At 43.6% G+C, this 18,400-nt stretch overlaps 1 protein-coding gene across 4 annotated transcripts in view; it reads right to left on the reverse strand.

Annotated features, from left to right (window-relative positions):
- LOC115073684 (signal transducer and activator of transcription 5B) overlaps positions 1 to 18,400 on the reverse strand; it is a 226,170-nt gene that overhangs the window by 93,623 nt on the left and 114,147 nt on the right. For 3 of the 4 annotated variants that reach the window (XM_029572301.1, XM_029572298.1, XM_029572299.1), the window contains one exon: positions 1,552 to 1,609. The exons of the other annotated variant lie outside the window; for it this stretch is intronic. The gene's annotated coding sequence lies outside the window, so the exon portion shown is untranslated. The remainder of the gene's footprint in view (positions 1 to 1,551; positions 1,610 to 18,400) is intronic. 4 annotated transcript variants of the gene reach the window in all.

Genomic DNA, 18,400 nt, shown 5'->3' on the forward strand with positions numbered 1-18,400 from the left:
TCACCTACAAACCTATAAACAGCAAACCCTGTCTCGAACTACCTGAATTAACCAGGTTTTGGTACACTAAGAGAAGCCAAAAAAAAATCAAATAATGGAATTGCATTTTGTTGGATTATCAGCAGGGGGATGTACTGAAGCTTGTAGGGGCCAGGGCACCTAGAGATAAGCCTGTATCTCTCCAGCAGGGCCATGACCAGCCCGGATGGGCCTCAACACAAAAGAGATCGCCCTGTCCAAACCTCTAATGACCAGGTCCAAGGTAGAGCCCTTCTGTGATCTGATAAAAACACCGCCTTTGGATAGATGGAAGACGACTCAAGAAAGGGAACAAAATCTGAACCTCAAGGAATGCTTCTATTTCTTGTCTGAGACGCTCTCTGATGGAGGAGTGTATTGCTCCACCTTTACACTGGAGAATGTCTAATGCATGTGTGTCTGGGGGGTTGGGGAGGGGAGGGGGGGGGCTGCACAGTGGTGAGCAGAGGTGGAAACTGAAAAAAAAAAAAGAGTACTCAAAAGCCGGCAATAAGCCACTTCTGGATACATACATCATTAGAAACTGTGCCAAAATACACCATGCATGGGTTATTTTATGACTTTCAGGAAAATCGCCTGGCATGTACATCAGTGGCAACCCTTCCCTGGCTCCAGATATGTTTACTGTTTGAGAAATGATCCGTGCAAGCAATAAAGGCAGGCAGAGCAAGTTAACCGTTTGGTGCTGGAGGGACTAGCAAGTGCATCTAAAGCACAATCTCGTAGGTTGTGCACAAGTCCTCCCGTTTGCACTTCAAACTAATGCAGTGTGATAGGATGGGTGAGGCTTCCAACAGCAAAGAGCAGAGCATTTAAATAAATTAAAGAAACACACACAAAAAACAACTCTGGAGACATTTCTAAAGCTTGTGAATTTCTCCCTCTTCTTTCCACTATTCCCCCCCATCTCAAAAAAGGTTCATCAGTAGGAGGGCCCAGGACAGCGGACTATTGTTGCGCAGAGATGAGAAGCCGTATATATGACAGGGGCCGCAGATTAAACAGCAGTTTGAATGCAGGAGTGACTCCCTCAGTGGTTAGAGCAGCAGGTTGAGAACCAGGGAAGCCAGGGTTCAAATCCTGCTTCTCCCACCCACATTCCTTGCGACCTTAGGTAAGTCACTTCAACTTCCACTGCCTCAGCAACAAACACAGACCTACCAAATGCACCTTAACCTGTAGTTCGCCTTGAGCTTGGATTTGGAAAAAAAAAGTAAACAAATAAAAAAAAAAATAAAATACTGTGCACTGCAGCAGGCAGAAGGGGAAAAAAAAAATAAAGCATTCTCTCCAGCCTTATCCCAGCAGAAAATTGCAAAAAGAGGGGTCATCCCTTCCTGCTTTACTGCTGCAGGTCCTATCATGGTCCCTGAGCACCAGGCAGTAGCCATCATGCCTGACTAGCAGGAATGTTAAACGCTCATGGGGTTCCCCAGTGCAGAGGCAGCATGCACTGTAGAGTCAGTGGGATGAGAGGATACCCCTCTAGTGGGAAGAAAGAAGAAGTCTCACCTTTAAATACAATCTCCGTCTATGAAGGGGGGCAGTCGCTGCACAAACTGATTAATACCTACAAACAAACAAACAAAAAAATAAATGAACCAGCGAGAAAAGCAAAAAAAAAAAAAAAAAAAAAAGGGCTCAGAAAACCCACACACAATCATGTCTTGAATTAATAAAATGCACTGCATTCAAAGACAGCCCTTTAAACACCCTGATGTCAGAGCTAGCCTCCCAGGTAGGGTGGGTGGGGGAAGCCAACTATTTTTAATCCAGTTAACTTTCAGGTAAACAGAGGTACCAGGAAGCAGAATCTTCTCTTTGAGAGGGGGGGGGGGAGGGGGTGTCACGCAGCATTACAGGAGAAGTAGGGCTGCAGGATTCCTCCCCAGCAAGCCCCTGCAAGGGGTGAATAAGAACAGCGACCATCCTGGGCACTAAGTCAACCCACAAAGGAAGCTGGGGTGGGGGGGGGGGGGGGGGGGGGGGAGCACTGAAAGCAAACCTTGCCCATGACACCTTGCCCTGTGATTGGGTTTTACTCACATTCCTGGTTGGATGCACTCAAACGTCATGACCCTCTGAAAGGCATTCACCCAAATGTAAAGTCACCCACTCTAAAAGGCAGGGCAGGATGCTAGTTATCTGCCAGACAACAGCAAACCACCAGAAAGAGAGCACCACAGAGAAGCAGAGCACACAGCCAGTTTATTTATGTTAAACAGGAGGTTTAATGGCTCCAAAACAGCATCCTGTCCCCAAGTGGGAGGGCAGGAAGAAAGAGGGAGGCTAAGTGGTAAGGCATTAACCCCCTCTCTCCGCTTTCCCCCATCTCATATAGGTTCTCAATCTCAACCTAAAAAGCCAAGGAGGGACCTTCCTCAGCTCAGACCTTACATTTAACCTTAGCAAAAGTTTGCCCTGAAAACCACTGAATCGGGTACCACAGTGCTCCACAGATACTCTCTGAGCAGTAAGCGCAGTCAGCCTGCGCAGTGCGCGCTTAGCTCCTGTGTTTCACCCTCTCCCATAGCTGCCCCTCACTGGATTAGATTTCCCTCCTGGCTGTTATTATTAACCAAGACAAGGTAAGGCTGCCAGCTGGCTCCTTTATTTTTTTTATTGTTAAATCAACAGGCTGTTCTAGTCCAGTTTCACTCCCAACTGCATGGGCTCATAGTCCCAATTTCCCTAAAAAAACAAAACAAAAAAAACAAAAAACAAAGTTGACACTATATATTCATGCATGCAATGGGGAGGAAAAAACAGGGCTGGCAGCCCTATCGCTAGGCACTGGGAGAAAGGCCCATTAATGAGTAGGCCTGTGAGCTAGGCTGGAAAAATCTGCAGAATCTAGAACAGTTGGCTAAATATATAGGGCTAGATTTTAAAAGCCCTGCGCGTGTAAATCCTACCGGACTTGCGCGCCTATTTTGCATAGGCGGCCGGCGCGCACAAAGCCCCGGGACGCGCATAAGTCCCAGGGCTTCATAAAAGGGGCGGGAGGGGGCGTGTCCGGAGGCATGGCGACGGTTCGGGGGCAGGCCGGGAGGGCAGTCCCGAGTCCCCCGGCACTGCGGCCTGTGCCGGGGGATGCGAGGCGGCGCGCGCAAGTTACGCCTGCTTCAAGCAGGCATAATTTGCCCAAAAAGGTAGCGTGGGGATTTAGGTAGGGCCGGGGGGTGGGCTAGGTAGGGGAAGGGAGGGGAAGGTGGGGGAACGCGGAGGGAACAGAGGCAGGCTGCGCGGCTCGGCGCGCGCAGTCTGACGATTTTGCGCAACCTTGCGCGTGCAGACCCCGGATTTTATAAGATACGCGTGGCTACGCACGTATCTTATAAAATCCGGCGTACTTTTTAAAGATCTACCTCAGCCAGAGCAGTAACAAGATGAGTATATGTTTTGTTTTGGGGAATGATTTACTGTATTTGAGGAGTTTGTGTTTTTATGAAATATAATGAGATTGTGAAAAGATATTTGAATAATTAATATTTGAGTGAGTAGTTGATGAGCAGGTAAATTATATTAATTTAGAGTGCTGGTTCTGAAAATGCCTGAAGCTTATTGCGTGGCAAGAGACATCAGATAAATGCATACACTTTATTCTACATCTCTGATACCCTGTTAATCATTTATATTTGTTGTTTAAAAAAAGATTTTTTCTATTATTATTTTAAAATGTTTATGTATAAAAAAGGTGTAATATTGTCTTGTATTTACAATTTTGAGGTGTGTTGTTGCATTTGTTTTCAGTAAATAAAGCTAACGTTTGACATTTCCCTTTCAAAACATAAACACGTTCCCCTGGGTGATTTATTTATTTATTTGTGACTTTTTATATACCGAAATTTGGAGCAAGCCTTCACTCCGGTTTACAGGTAAAACAACTTATTACAGCGAAAGTTATAACAGGTAATTTTACATCGTTAACAGATAAAGTTTGTGCATTACTATTTTTTGCAGATAACATTTAACTTTACTGGCAGTGATATGGCTAAAATTAATATTTATTTGGATGGTTTTTTTTTATACCGAAGTTTGGTGTCAGCCTTCACTCCAGTTTACAATTATGACAACGATTTACACTGAAACTAACTGCACAGCAAGCCCGGTAATGTGACAATGGCAAAGTAATGAAATGAAAACCGTAGAAAGGAACAGGTTGAATATGTTAAGGCAGTGGGTGAGACCTTTTTGGGGATGGGAATTGTTTTTTTCCATTTAAGCTAGTCACACTATTCTAGCACGGTAACACAAGCAAAAAAAAATTCTCTGCACAAACGGGCCAATGCAGTACTGAGAGCACTGTTAGCCCCCGTTTGGCCACGCGTTTTTGACGCGCTATTTTTACCCCTTATTCAGTAAGGGGTAACAGCGCGTGGAAAACGTGCGGCCAACTGCCCCCCCCCCCCCCCGAAATTAATAGCACCCGCAACATGCAAATGCATGTTGATGGGCCTATTACTTATTCCCACGCCATACAGAAAGTAAAATGTGCAGCCAAGCCGCACATTTTAATTTCAGCCAGCACCAGGAAAGTGTACAGAAAAGCAGTGATATTAAGTCGGAGGCCCGAAAAGTAAAAAAAAAAAAAAAAAAAAAGTAAAATAAAATAAAAAAAAATTTAAAATCTGCCCGCGGGTTGGAAGACGGACACTCAATTTTGCTGGTGTCCGTTTTCTGAACCCGTGGCTGTCAGCGGGTTCTAGAACCGACGCCGGTAAAATTGAGCGTCGGCTGTCAAACCCGCTGACAGCCACCGCTTCTGTCAAAAAAGGAGGCGCTCGGGACGCGCTCGTGTCCCTAGAGCCTCCTTTTACCGCGGGCCCTCATTTGCATATGAGCTGATACTGAATCGCGTGCCCAGGAGAGTGGCCTCGGCACGCACCGGGAGAGCGGGCGCTCGCCGGCTCTCCCACAGGTTTTTCTGTATCGGCCCGAAACCGAGTTGGGAATTTAAATAGCACAATTTACAATCTGAACACTCTAGTCCCACCTGCAACCAGCACAGAGTTGTTTACAGACCCCATTTTCACATTTAAGAACTTTGCACCGCAACATCTGAAGCCTGGAGGCCACAAAACAAACCCGAAAAAAAAAACCCCAACCAACCCAGAACAAGCTCAGATGAGGCATTTCAATCATGCTACCTCTAAAAGGGCAGCTGTGGCCGAAATGCTCCCATACGATGATCAAGTCAATTTAAAACACACACACACACTCTTTTGCAAATTCAAAATATTTTATTCGATAATCATGGGTAAAAATACTTAAGCCTTCAAAAAAATGTTTATATCTGCACTGCAGAGATTGCATTGTGCTGCTGTTTCTAACTAAATCATACTGATGCTTTTTGACAGATTCTTAATTTGCACAGTCAGGGTGTTAGGAAGTGTTAATTGCTCTCAACATTAATTTGCTCCTTACAATTTTACATAGTGGTTCCATAAGAGCAAAATGAGGTGGGGATAAATTCATTTTAACACTTGCAAAAACATAATTAGATATCTAAAAAAAAAACATTAAAAAAAAAAAAAAAAAAAAAAAAGGCAGAGATGTTTTTTGAATTAGGAAAACTTGTGCTTGGACATTATTCCATAGAGATAACATTAATCCAGGGACAAAGACAAGACAAGACTCTACCCAAAGCTTCAACTCTGACCCCATCATAGTAAATAGACTTCAATATGAGTCACTGTGTGCTGGATAAAACACACAGCAGGATAATAACCACCACCACCACCAGTGTACAACTGGTATCTAACCAGTTCAGGACTAAAGCTGCCCACCAGGTCAGACGAGTTCCTCCAGAGGAGTGTTTGGTCAAAATTGCTTCTGTCTTTCTCCCCACCCCCTTTGCAATGTTGCAATTTCATTGTGCTTGCCAGGCTTAGACTATATCCCTGTCTGACAGGACAGATACATGCACGGGCACCACTGCACAAAGTACTGGTACAAAACGTATTCCGGGGGTGGGGAGCTCTGCACTGAAAAATAAAAAATCTGCTTTAAATTCTGTAGACATTATCTATCAAAACAATATAGTCAGAGTAATAATTAATTGAAAATGCAATAGAGGAAGGGAGTTATTACTCAGATACAGAATTTTAAACATTTTATGCAGAATTCCCCATAAGGCCCAGCCCCCCCCTCACCCCTCCCTCTATCCCCCTCCCCAGGCTTGACCATCCTCCCACAGAGTAAACCCTCATTTCTCTTCCTCCCAGGTTCAAAATCCCCCCTCCAGCTCTCTCCCCCTTCCCAGATTCAAACTTACCTCAAGCTCTCTTCCCCACCCCACCCCCTTTTTCCAGGCTCCAGGATACTTTAAAAAACAAACAAAAAAACAAACCCTACAAATGTTCAAGCAGGCAGGCCGGCCTCCCAACAGACCGGCTGCACCTCTATGGGACCAGGAACAGCCAGCAGAAGAGCTTGTGCAAACGAGCTCGATCCTTTATTCAAACGCCAAAATCACCGATGGTTAACTAAGAAATAAAGATCAACAAGCAACGTAGAATGGATTTAATTAGCGAACTAATTCTATTTATAACATACTTCTTTATTTAATATTCTAGAAGGTGAACCGACAAAAAGCTGCACGTGCAGAAATTAGCTGCGCACGTTAAGACAGCACATGTGCGAGTACAGGCTAGTTCAGAAACCTCAACATAGGCGCGCAAGTCGAGGTTTACGAGTACATTTGGGTGTATAATAAAGGGGCAGGGCCAGCCTCTACGCAAGGTAAGTTGCTGTGTTATAAGCAATGTACACATGTAAGTTTGGCACCTTACTCGCCTATATTTACACCTGCCCACTATCTGGAGTAAGGGATCGAAAACGTCTTAAAAGCGAAATACTGACAGGGTGGGAGGACTTCGGGTTGAAGAGCCAGGAGGGTCTCGACCTGCAGATGGACTGGGGGAACTGGTAGACTGACTGGTAAAACCGGTAATTTCATTGCCGCGCACATTAGAAAATCTCTCAACTTGCACGGGTAAAAGCCAACTTATTGGGGGGGGGGGGGGGGGGCAAGTAAATGCATCTACAATAACGCATGTAAAATCTACTCGCGAATCCCCTTAAAACTTGAAGTAAAAATATGCGGCTTTATCATTTGCATACTCTTATCTGGCTAAATAGAGCCTTTGCTGCTACTTAGCTGGATAAATTTGAGTTTAAGCCATCTAAGAAGCAGCAAACGCTATTTAGCCAAATAAGTCTATAAGCACCACTTATCCGGCTATCCAGATAAGTAGCATTTTTCCAGACATCCCAATATCTTATTTAACCGGATAAATCTGAAAAGCGTTATTAGATGAAGTAGTGCAGTGCGTACTTTTTACATGCGCGCCAGGTTTTAATACAAATTTGCACGCATTTTATAACCTGAGCATACAGGGCCGGTGCAACCCACCGTGCAAGCACAGGACGGCAACCCAAAGGGGGCAGCAGCCTGGCAGGCACCAGGACTCAAAAGTCGAGAAAGCCGCGGGGCTGGCAACCAACATGAAAAGAATACCACCGTCACCGAACTGCACCCAAGATGAGAAAGAGGCCACTGCCCAGGTGGCACGAAGAAGCCAATATTGCAAAGCTGTCCAGTGGCTCCAGGGCTGCCCGGAAGTTCCCACCCCGCAGCACGGCCGAGATAGAACCACGGGGCCGCCCAGCTGCATGGACAGAAGGAAACAAAAAAGACCACGAGGCAGTTCCCAAGCTGCTCCTTGGCAGAAGTGAAGAAGAGGAGGGCCCCGGGCTGCCGTGTGTGTATGAGCACTGAAACAAGTGTAGAGTCTAAGTTCTAGGGAGATGGAGTAAGATGTCTAAATAGTAAGTAGCACGTACTTGTGAGCAGTAAATTATGCAGTTTATATCAGAAAGGCTGTTGTATTGAAGCATAGGGTGTTCTCCGAGTGGGTGGAAGTGTCCAGGTGTTCCACTTCTCGTCGTGTGTGTGAGAGGGTGTACGATGTGTCTGAGCATGTGTGTGTGTGTGCATTTATGTATCTAAGCATGTGTATGAGAGATGGAGCATGTATGTGTGAGAGTGAGAGAGAGAGTGTATGTGTGTGTAAGTAAGAATGTGCATATAAGAGGGAGCATGTGTGTGTGAACATGTGTAAGTGGGAGCATGTGTATGTATGAGAGAGAATACGTATATGTGTGGAGGAAGGAGCATATGTGTGTATGTATAGATATAAATCTATATTTATATGAGAGGGAGGAGAAAGTTTGTGTATCCCTCTCCCACTAATCCATGACAATGTGTTAAAGTGGCTGGAAATCAAAAGCTCCCAGGTATGGAGAGCATGAATTATTTTACCCTTATAAGTTTTAATTTTTGGGTGTTATTTGCTGATTTGAAATATTTTAAAGGTGTTTGGGAAATTTAAAACAAATTGTATGTTTTCATTATTGAATCTTCCATTCATCAGCTGTTCTGAAACATTTTTATTAGTATGTTTATACTATTATAATTAATATATGTTCTATATTTTTTGATTTTGTTGTTTATTGGCTGAGGATTGATGATAGTTCTGTTTTTCCATTGTTGCACTGCATACAGAGTCTGATGTAGTGGTTTCCAGTCCAGTTTTTGTCTGTTTTCTATTAAACTTTATGGTTTCTATTTTTCTGTATTTGGTGAGGATCTACATGTATAACTCACTGTAGTGTGTAGGAATTTATAGCAGCTTGGCTTGTTCTGTTTTCCTAACAGAAGGTGTATCGGTCTTTTAGAGCCTGGTGCAATATTTGTAGTGTTGTCTTTTCATTACTTTAAGTGTTAGCAGTTAGTGTTTTTCTGTGATAGGTTTGTTATACTTTAATTGTAATTTACTCATGGCTTTCTGAGGGTGCCCACACCTAACATGCATTACAATAACCCTAATGCCATATTGGTTCCAAGACTCTTTTCTGCAGGTCTTTCTGGTTGACCTCATAGTAGTACATGAAAATATAATATACATGTGATTTTTTTCTCTCAGAAGACTGTACTTTGAATATTTTTTATGTAAAAACTTATTATAAATTCATAATGCTTAACTGTTTGGGGGGGGGGGGGGAGTGTGGCGCGATGCCAAGGGTATACGGTTTGCCTAGAGCACCTAATACACTTGCACTGGGCATGGGTTCCAGGGGAGGGGGAGAAGACCTGGAGGGTGGTAGATGACAAGTTTTTAAAGTTTAGGTCGCTGTCAGGAGCTGAGCTTTTTTTGGCAGCCCAAGACAGAGACTGAATGAAAGCGGGGGGAGGGGGGGCAGCACAATAGCTGTTCACACAGGACAGCAAAAAAAAGCTAGCACCGGCCCTGTGAGCATATGTGCATGTTATAAGATACAGTAGTAAATCTGCACGTGCCAATATATATGCAAGTACAGGTGTATGCACGCTTAAGTTATCCTCATATCCTGCAATCCTAGAGATATATATTATATAGATAGATAGAGATAAGCGCGCATACACCTATAGATAGATAGATAAATCTCAATCCAGAAATAAAGTACCATTGCCAGCTATTCATTGACCTTTACTTATGTCTCACCATAAATGGATTTTGGTGCTGAATGCAGAGCCAACCTCACTTACATATGGATATATTGACTCTAGGAGTACTTGCTTCAAAATACAGAATACAAAAACTGGATTTTAAAACTTTACATAAAAGCTTCGAGTGACACCCATCTGTGTGTGCTCCTAGCATACCCTTGCCTTTACCGTTCACTGTAACACCCCCTCCCCACCCCCCACCTACACCCATTAAAATGGCGAGCTGAAGACTCACAAGTCCTCCAATAGGTACCGGGTTTTGAACGCTCCTACAGAGCATTTCTCTATTAATTTTAATGCATCTCACAGGTAAAATACAGAACCAGGTAACAGGATTAGAGGGGTCTGATATTTCAGCAGTTTGGGTAGTGATGACTAGTTCCAAAAAAATATAAAAGCTTTTCTCTCTCTTTGTCTCCCGCAATATAAGCCAAGGGGAATACATCTTATGTAACTTAAGCACCAGTGAAAATTTTTAAGCACCAGGAAAGGGGAGAATTCTTTACAGCAATTCTGTGTTTTATCAAAACATTTTTTTGCCTTTTTTTTTTTTGCCTTATTTCTCTTTTAACATTTTTTGCTGTCTCTTTCCTATCCTTCTACAGCTTCAGCAGCAACATTCTGCTCGACCCTGGGCCCCAACTCCAAGGGTGGTGACTGCACCCGGTCTCAGCCTTCTACCCCAGCAGCAGTTCCACCTTGGTATCAAGTGCCAGGCAACAGAGTTTTTTTTCCAGCCCTGATAATAAGTATTTTCTCAAATAAGCAGGAACCAGCCTGAAGTCACAAATAATTTAAAACAAAACAAAAAAATCTCTCTATATATATTGCAAGGAGCAGCCTGTGTTAATCCCCCATAGCTTAGCAGCGATTTGTAAGATTAATGCTGTCCTGTAGATTGTTATTAAAACATAAGCATGGGTGTGAGCATCCCTCTCTTTCTGCAATTTCAACCAGGCCTCTCAATTAAAATCTCTCCCAGGAAGGAGTCCGCGTGCAGCTGGGCCAGTGCGCGCTTCAGTACTGATTTAAGCAATTACAACAACGCGGAAATCAATTTATCCCCTCTTTCAGGAGGTTTAGTAATCAAGATATAAGAATGACAGCAATCTGTTCTGTGAGCCAGAGGGAGTGACACCTAATCTCAGCCATTAGTGCCAGCGCAGAACCTGTGCATATCAACAAGGGCAGGCAAGCAGGAGGGAAACTTGCATACATACAAATCTGAAATAAAATGTTCACAGCTCTAGCCCCAACCCCGGGGGGGGGGGGGGGGGGGTGTAGCTCCACCGCGATAGTCTAAATGCTCACTGGCTATAAAAATTATGCTGTTTTAATAGTCCAATCCTCCTGCAAGACACAAGAGGACAAACCCACACACAGTGAGGCTTGGACTTTCAAACCCATGGCTGATGCACGTAAATCACGCTTTACAAGTTCTGCAGGTAAAAGTAGATACAAAACCTGCTTTCACAAGAAGAGGCATTCCGGGGGAGTTGGGGGCAGAGAGAGGATTTAAATGCATACTTTTGGTTAAAAAAAAAAAAAAAAAAAAAAATCGGGAGCAGGTGTAACTTTGTGTGTGGACGTCGGCACCCGTAGTGGGGATACCTGAGAATTTTCAGAGCGGACTTATGCGGCCCCCTTCCTCATTCCAGATGTGAAGGAGTTTCGTCAAAGCAGCATCTCCTTCTATAGGCTTTCACTTAATACTTTGATGTTTATGTATAGTCTGTTGCAATGTATATTTTGCATGTTATGAAGAATTGTATACACCACGTGTTCTTCGCTTAGAATGACCATGGTTGTGGTAAGTGGATTATAATCATTTAAAAATAAACAAATAAATAAAAGAGGGAGGCCAACACCTGCAGATAGCAAGTGCCCGCAGACTTTAGCCCTATACAGGATATTATAAAATGAGGGTTGGCTGCAGGAGAAAGCTGGTCATGAAATGTACCAAGTTAGTCCCACAGAAAGGGATTGTCTTCTATTTATTTTGATTGGTGACCCTTAGAAAAGCTGGAGCTACATCTCCCTGCATGCGGTGGGGTGGGGTGGGAAGGGGTGAAAGCAAAAGCTTGGTCTTCCTACCACCGCAACCCTAGCCGTAGGAAGGGTCATTTCTTCAGGTCCAAACAGAAGAAAAGACGACACTGCCGGAAAACACCAGTGAATCACGGACGGTGCTGCCAGCAAAAATTCCAGGTGGGACCATACGGATAACTGAACTGTTTTACAGGGATGTGCATGGACGGCAAATAATAAAATTGTTTCTGTACTTCTTATCCGTGATATACAAAACAATTTTCATCAGTGCGAAAAACTATTAACGCATATTTGTAAAAACAAACCAAACAGTTAAAACGTATACAACTTATTTCTTATATGATTTCCTAAAAACTCTATCCTCCTCTTCATTCATAAGAATAGTACTCAATGCACTCCACAGAGAAGATTCTGCTATTGAAAATGCCTTATTCCATGTCTCCTGAAAATGAAAACTCTTGGGACATTCAAAGGCCTTTGGGCCTGCAGAACGGAGCACACGGTTACAAAAGATATGGTTGGAACAACTTGGTCAAGGGATGCCCATCCATTGCAAAAAAGCTTTAAATATCAGTCCTAATCTTTCAGAAACTGGACTCATAAGTCTTGACGTCCATTTCCAGTCAGAGCATGTGCTGCCTCATTTTGCACCAGCTGCAACACTCTAGACAGTTTTCTTTGGTAAACCTAAGCATAATACATTGCAATAATCAATTCTGCTTCAGACAAACATTTGCACCAGTGTCCAGAAATCAGATGGAGGCAACCATAATTTTAACCGTCTAACCATGTTTATTTAAAAAAAAATAAATAAATAAAAGGCAGCCTTCGCCATGGACTTAATGTGAGTTCTCACCGTCAACCTGGAATCTAATACAGCTCCTAAATTTCTTGCTTTCAAAACTATCAGAAGTGGAACGTCTGTAAATCCAGTTTCCTGGGCATTAGGATCATCAACCTGCCATCTAATACGCAATATCACAGTTTTCCTCACACTCGGGTCCAATTTAACTCTTCCCAACCAAGCCTGCACAACTTCCATACAACTGCCCTGGTAATGTACTGCCTTCGTTATATCACAGACAAATTTGCAGGTCATCTGTATAAATTCGGTACATCTCCTTCAAGGAATGGAAAAGATTACCTATAGGCTGTAAAGATATATTAAAAGGAGTAGGAGATAGAATGAACCTTTCAGGTATACCTGAAAGTGCCTCTCTTCAGGGCAAAGATCTATTTCCAAGCATAATCTTATGACTTTTAGTTGTAAAAAAAAAAAAAAAAAAAAGAAGAAGTAAACCATGCGAAAACTGCACCACTCCTTTTACTAGAGTAGATATTCCTTTTTGCAGGATCTACATTAGGCCATTTTCCAACCCCCCCACACACACTAACACGGATTTGGGCTCAGGTGAGGATGGCAACCGCCTCCGACGCCACATTCTTATGCTGGCGCGTTGCCACCACTGCCATTCCTAAATCCCCGCCTGCAGCCACAGAGCCGTTTCTCGCCTCGAGCACACCTCAAGATGATGAAAACTGAAGCAATGGGGCGCCTTCAACAGCCCTCGTGCACTGATGGACCCTGTGGCGCCCTGCCCTCTCTGCCCGCATAGGCTTCCTACTACCATAGAAACCCATGCAAGAGGCAGGGCATCGCAGGGTCTGGCAGCGCCTGAGAGCTGTTGAAATAGAGAGCAGTGCAGGGCCTTCATCTTCAGATATCGGGATGAAGATTTTGGCAGGAGGGATCTTCCTTGCCTCAACCCCCTGCAGGGAGGAGGGGGATGATAACACTCCCCCCACCCCACCGTGTGGGCGCATGTCATCTTAATCCTGGCCCTGCCCTCGCATGCCATCATAGGGACACAGCCCACCCTAGCCCCCCCCTCCCCGAAGTATATTTCCTTGCCCACATACGCCAAGCACCACCCTAGTCTTGCCTCCCTCAGGAAGAGGGAGGCAGTGCTTCTCTTATCCCAGCAGGGTCAGCCATTCAATGCGGCACCCAGCTCTGCCTCTGGGGCCTTTATACACTGCTCTCTCTAGGGTCAATCCAAGAGACAGGAGCCAATGCCAGATTTTTGCAGAACCAGCACTAGGCCCAAAGGTAGTCATCGGGCAGCAATGAATCAAAAGCTTTTTAAATACATCTGGCAGATATTGGGCCAGATGTAGAAAACTTTAACTTGGACAGACTTTAACTTGAACAGAATGCCTTTGCACATCTGGCCTAATGTCATTTTAAGTGTCTTGTAAGGCCAAAGTGTAGAACCATAATCAAAAGGATAAAAAAAAAATATATAAGGAAAAAGAAGATTAACATTTAAACATTTCCTTTATTACATCTGTGTTCAAGCATGAAAGATCATCTACAATGAAATTCTGCCTGCAGGACCAAATCTGTATTAATTCTGTATTTAAAATGGACTTAACCCTAAAATCCTTTGAACAGACCAGCTCACGTACTGTCTAATCAAATATTACAGGATGATAGCAAGGGGACAGATGGGAGGCTTGACTATATACAAGGAGTGACCCAGATCTTTAAAGACTAACCAGCAGGGCACTTTAATACCCCATTAGGTTCAGCACTTAAGAGCAGTGAGCTACACTTCAGAAAGGCTTTCTAAAATCACAGGTTTAAATCCTATAAGCAAGCACCCTTCCCCCCCCCCCCCCCCACACACACACACTCTCTTCCTAGTCACTGACACTGCGAGTGCCTTTGGGGGAACTCCCTTTATCTCCTCCCAACTTTTTGTCTCCTCTCTGGTTTTCATGCAGCCCAGTCACAAAATTCTGCAGTTAGGCCATCCATCCCAGCGGCTGCTGTATGTATATTTCCCAACTACTAAACTGTTAAAAAAAATTATATATATTTTGTTGGGATCCAGTTTGGATGGAAGTGCTATAAATGCACATTAGTAGCATTATTCCTCCTTGTGTGGACCATGGGGCTCCTGAAGGGCTCCAGATGCCAGTTGTAAACTGTTATTCCAGTCGTCAGCATGCGGTATCAGCAGCAACCGAGAAAGAAGAAGAGCGCACTCGTCAGTTTCAACGAGGAAAGAGTGCCCGAAGTGCAGACATTAACAGGTGAATTTTCAAAAGATGTGCACTTAAAATAGCATGCATGCAAATTATATGCTAATTTTAAAAAAATGCAATACACATGCGCATATTGGAGACCGTGTGTAAACTTGCATGTGAAAAAAGGAGGTGAGGCCAACAGTTACACATGTTAAGTCTTTTACTTGCAATTATTTACTCCTGCTCAATATCTGATGTAAGAGATCATGAACATCTCAAAAGTGAAAAAATGAAGAGTTAGGAAGGTCTTCATGGACTGCAAACGCACTAGGCGAATTGGTAGACTAATTGGTAAAACAGGTTATTTCATTGCCACACGCATATTATATCCAATCCACAAGGAGTGCAAAGAAGCTATAGGTCCAAAAGTTTTTGTCATCAAAAGCAATTTATTGAAATTTTAATTTGGCAACTCCTTTTCTCCAGAACAGTGAAGGTAAATAGCTTTTTCAGGGTCCCCCGACACGGACCCCGTGTTTCGCCCGAAGGCTGCGTCGGGAGGGACAACATTATTTTGCAATAACTAAAAGAGAACAACAAGAAAAGGTTTTAAAATTAATGGACCAAATTTAAGGGTACAGAGTATATCTACTAGCGCCGGAACACATACCTTGAAATTAGCTGAGGAGTTCATACAGCTAAGACAGCAAGGAGAGCGGGCGGCTCGACAAAACACAGCGTTTTAAAAGCAGCTGTTTTGGCGCGGTTTTGTGCACCCAATCAGGGAGCGAGTAGAACAGCCAATCAAGAACAAGGTAAACAATGCAAGGATAAACAGTCCAATAATACAGAAGTCAGAACTACAAAACAAGCACAGATAAATCAAATGAAATATTGCCACTCGATTTCATTAAGTCCTGCCAGATACTCTGTACCCTTAAATTTGGTCCATTAATTTTAAAACCTTTTCTTGTTGTTCTCTTTTAGTTTTTGCAAAATAATTTTGTCCCTCCCGACGCAGCCTTCGGGCGAAACACGGGGTCCGTGTCTGGGGACCCTGAAAAAGCTATTTACCTTCACTGTTCTGGAGAAAAGGAGTTGCCAAATTAAAATTTCAATAAATTGCTTTTGATGACAAAAACTTTTGGACCTATAGCTTCTTTGCACTCCTTGTGGATTGGATATTGTACTTTTGGAGTGCTTCCTCTGCTCCTTCTTCATATTAGGATATCTCCACACGCATATTATAAAATCCTCAGACTTGGGTGTGTAAAAAGTCAATTTATGGGGGGGGAAGGTTAATTTATCTAAATAACGCGAGTAAAATCTATTTGCGTAGCCCTTTAAAATGAAATACAAATATGCAAGTATATCATTCGCACACATCCAGTTAAATGTGAACTTATCTGGATAAATAGCACTTTTTTTAAGACTTATCTGGCTCTCTTACATATCTGGATAAGTCCAAAAAATGCTATTTAGTCAGACGTAGCGCTTTTCAGACTTATGGAGGCTAAGTGCTGCTACCTACCCCATAAACCGGAACTTATCCTGCTAAGTGCTGCTACTTTTCAGGATAAGTCCAAACTTAGGGAGCTTGCAGTTTTTACATGCACGAACACGTGTGCATGCATATGTACTTGTATTTTATAACCTGCGTGTATCACACGCATAGGGGCGCATGCAAGCAGTTTGAAAGTTATCTTCCCTATGTCAAGCAAGCATCCCATACTTCCATTCTTAAGAGCCAGGTTTGTTTGCTGGAAAAGTCATTTTACTCATCTCCCAAGTTGCCAGCCTCGAGATTCCCCCCCCCCCCCCTTCCCATCAACAGCCTCAGCCACTGCAACGGAGGCTTGGGGAGGGGGTTCCCTATATAAGCATCCATATATACTACAATGGAGTATCAACCATTAAACACATATGGATCTTGCAACTGAATCTGATTCCATGTACACTGTGTGCATTGTATGATCTGCATCCCCCACAAAGCAAAACAACAGCTAGGTAGACCTCACTCTGCTGCCTCTCCCTTCTATACCTGTGTTATCACTTACATCTTCAAGATGTGGGTCCTTCGGCCCTTATCTATGACTAACGCACTGCAGCCCAGATCGCATACTCGACGCAAACTCCAGACAACCTAATGATAAAATGGATGTGGGTGCTCCTATTCCTGGAATGGGTAAATCCTATTTAAATCTCAGTGCTCTAACATGGAGGCCAGCATCGCCATGCACCCAACTTTATGAGTGAGTACTGTACAAGACAGATGGTTTGTGTACACAGACTGTCCTGAAGGGATTTACAACGGGTTCAGCTCAGATAAAAGATTTCACTGACAAAACTCACCAGGAGAAGCAGAAACAATCTCTACCAAATATGTAAGAAAAAGAGAGAGAGACCCCACCACCAGAAGTGCCCCTGACCTTCCAAGATGCCAAGAAGCTGCCATCATGGACACTACTATTATTTTTAAAGAACGAGTAAGCCATGGGCCAGCCTTGAGGCTCACTGGGCAGTGCTGCACACTTGCCATACAAGAGATCTTGGCTCCTTGGGCTGGTTAGGGATTGCAGGGGAGGCAGTATTCCCAGCCCCCTTTGAGGGGGGGTCCTTAGACTTTGCATAAATGACAACACATATTAGGACTGGACTCGGGGTTTGCATTCACGCCAAAACGGCAGGAGCTAGATACAAGGAGGAAAGGGTTAAAAATGGTAGCCGTGGGAGGTGGGGCAGCACCCATGGTTAGTGTTGGTGAATTGAAGCTCATGGTGATGCGGCCGAAAAGAAAAGGAAGAAACCATTAGGTTTAAAAAAAATATATATATATATATTGCTAGGCCAACCCCTGACAGGCTCTGTGCATTAAATGGATCACTCCCCCCCCCCCAACATTTCTACTCTCTAGCAAAACATGGGAACCTTATATTATGACTGTAGCTTTCCATGATTTAAAAAAAAAAAACAAAAAACAAGCAAACACTAAAAACAGTCCATCCCTGAATTCCTGAACAGGAACTGCACTTCCAGATGTGTGATGCATGCATGTGTAGGACATCAGCACAGCAGCGCCCATGCTCCACCCCCCTCCCGACCCATTTTGATGGAAGATTAAAACAGAAAGGACTTTTTTTTTTTTTTTTAAAGGTGTCTCTGTCACAAAGTGACAAAGGGCGATTAAAATTGGACTAATCAAAAATAACATGATCTTATCAGGTTACTGGCTCTGGAATTATCGGCAGGCAGAATGCAGCCAGCAGAACGGAAAGCAAAACACACACAAAGCGCTTGCAAAATACACAGAAAGCTGCCAGGGTTCACCTCGGCAAGTCTCTAGCACCCTTAAATGAAGAAAACCGACAAAGTGGAGCCAACTTTATGACCAGTTGCTAAGTGCCCTAAAATATTTAGGATTGGGTTTTTTTTCTGAATCGAGTATCTGACAGCACGCATGTTGAAGAGCCAAAAAATCCAAACACGTGTTGGAATAAAAAGCTTCGTACACCTGGCCCATGAAGGCAAAGGACAACCTGAACAACACGATCAGCAACTACTCCCCCCTGGTTCTCCAGGGCCACAAGCAGACCTGGTTTTCAGAATTCCATAGAAAAGGAATGGCCATTAGGCACATCCGCCTTCGTCTGGTCTGAAGACAAGGTTGCTTTATACAGCATGGCTACTGAGGGGAAAAAATAAAATAAACCAGACTTATCTGTAAGG

Source organism: Rhinatrema bivittatum, chromosome 12 (genome assembly GCF_901001135.1).
Source record: "Rhinatrema bivittatum chromosome 12, aRhiBiv1.1, whole genome shotgun sequence".
Lineage (NCBI taxonomy): Eukaryota > Metazoa > Chordata > Amphibia > Gymnophiona > Rhinatrematidae > Rhinatrema > Rhinatrema bivittatum.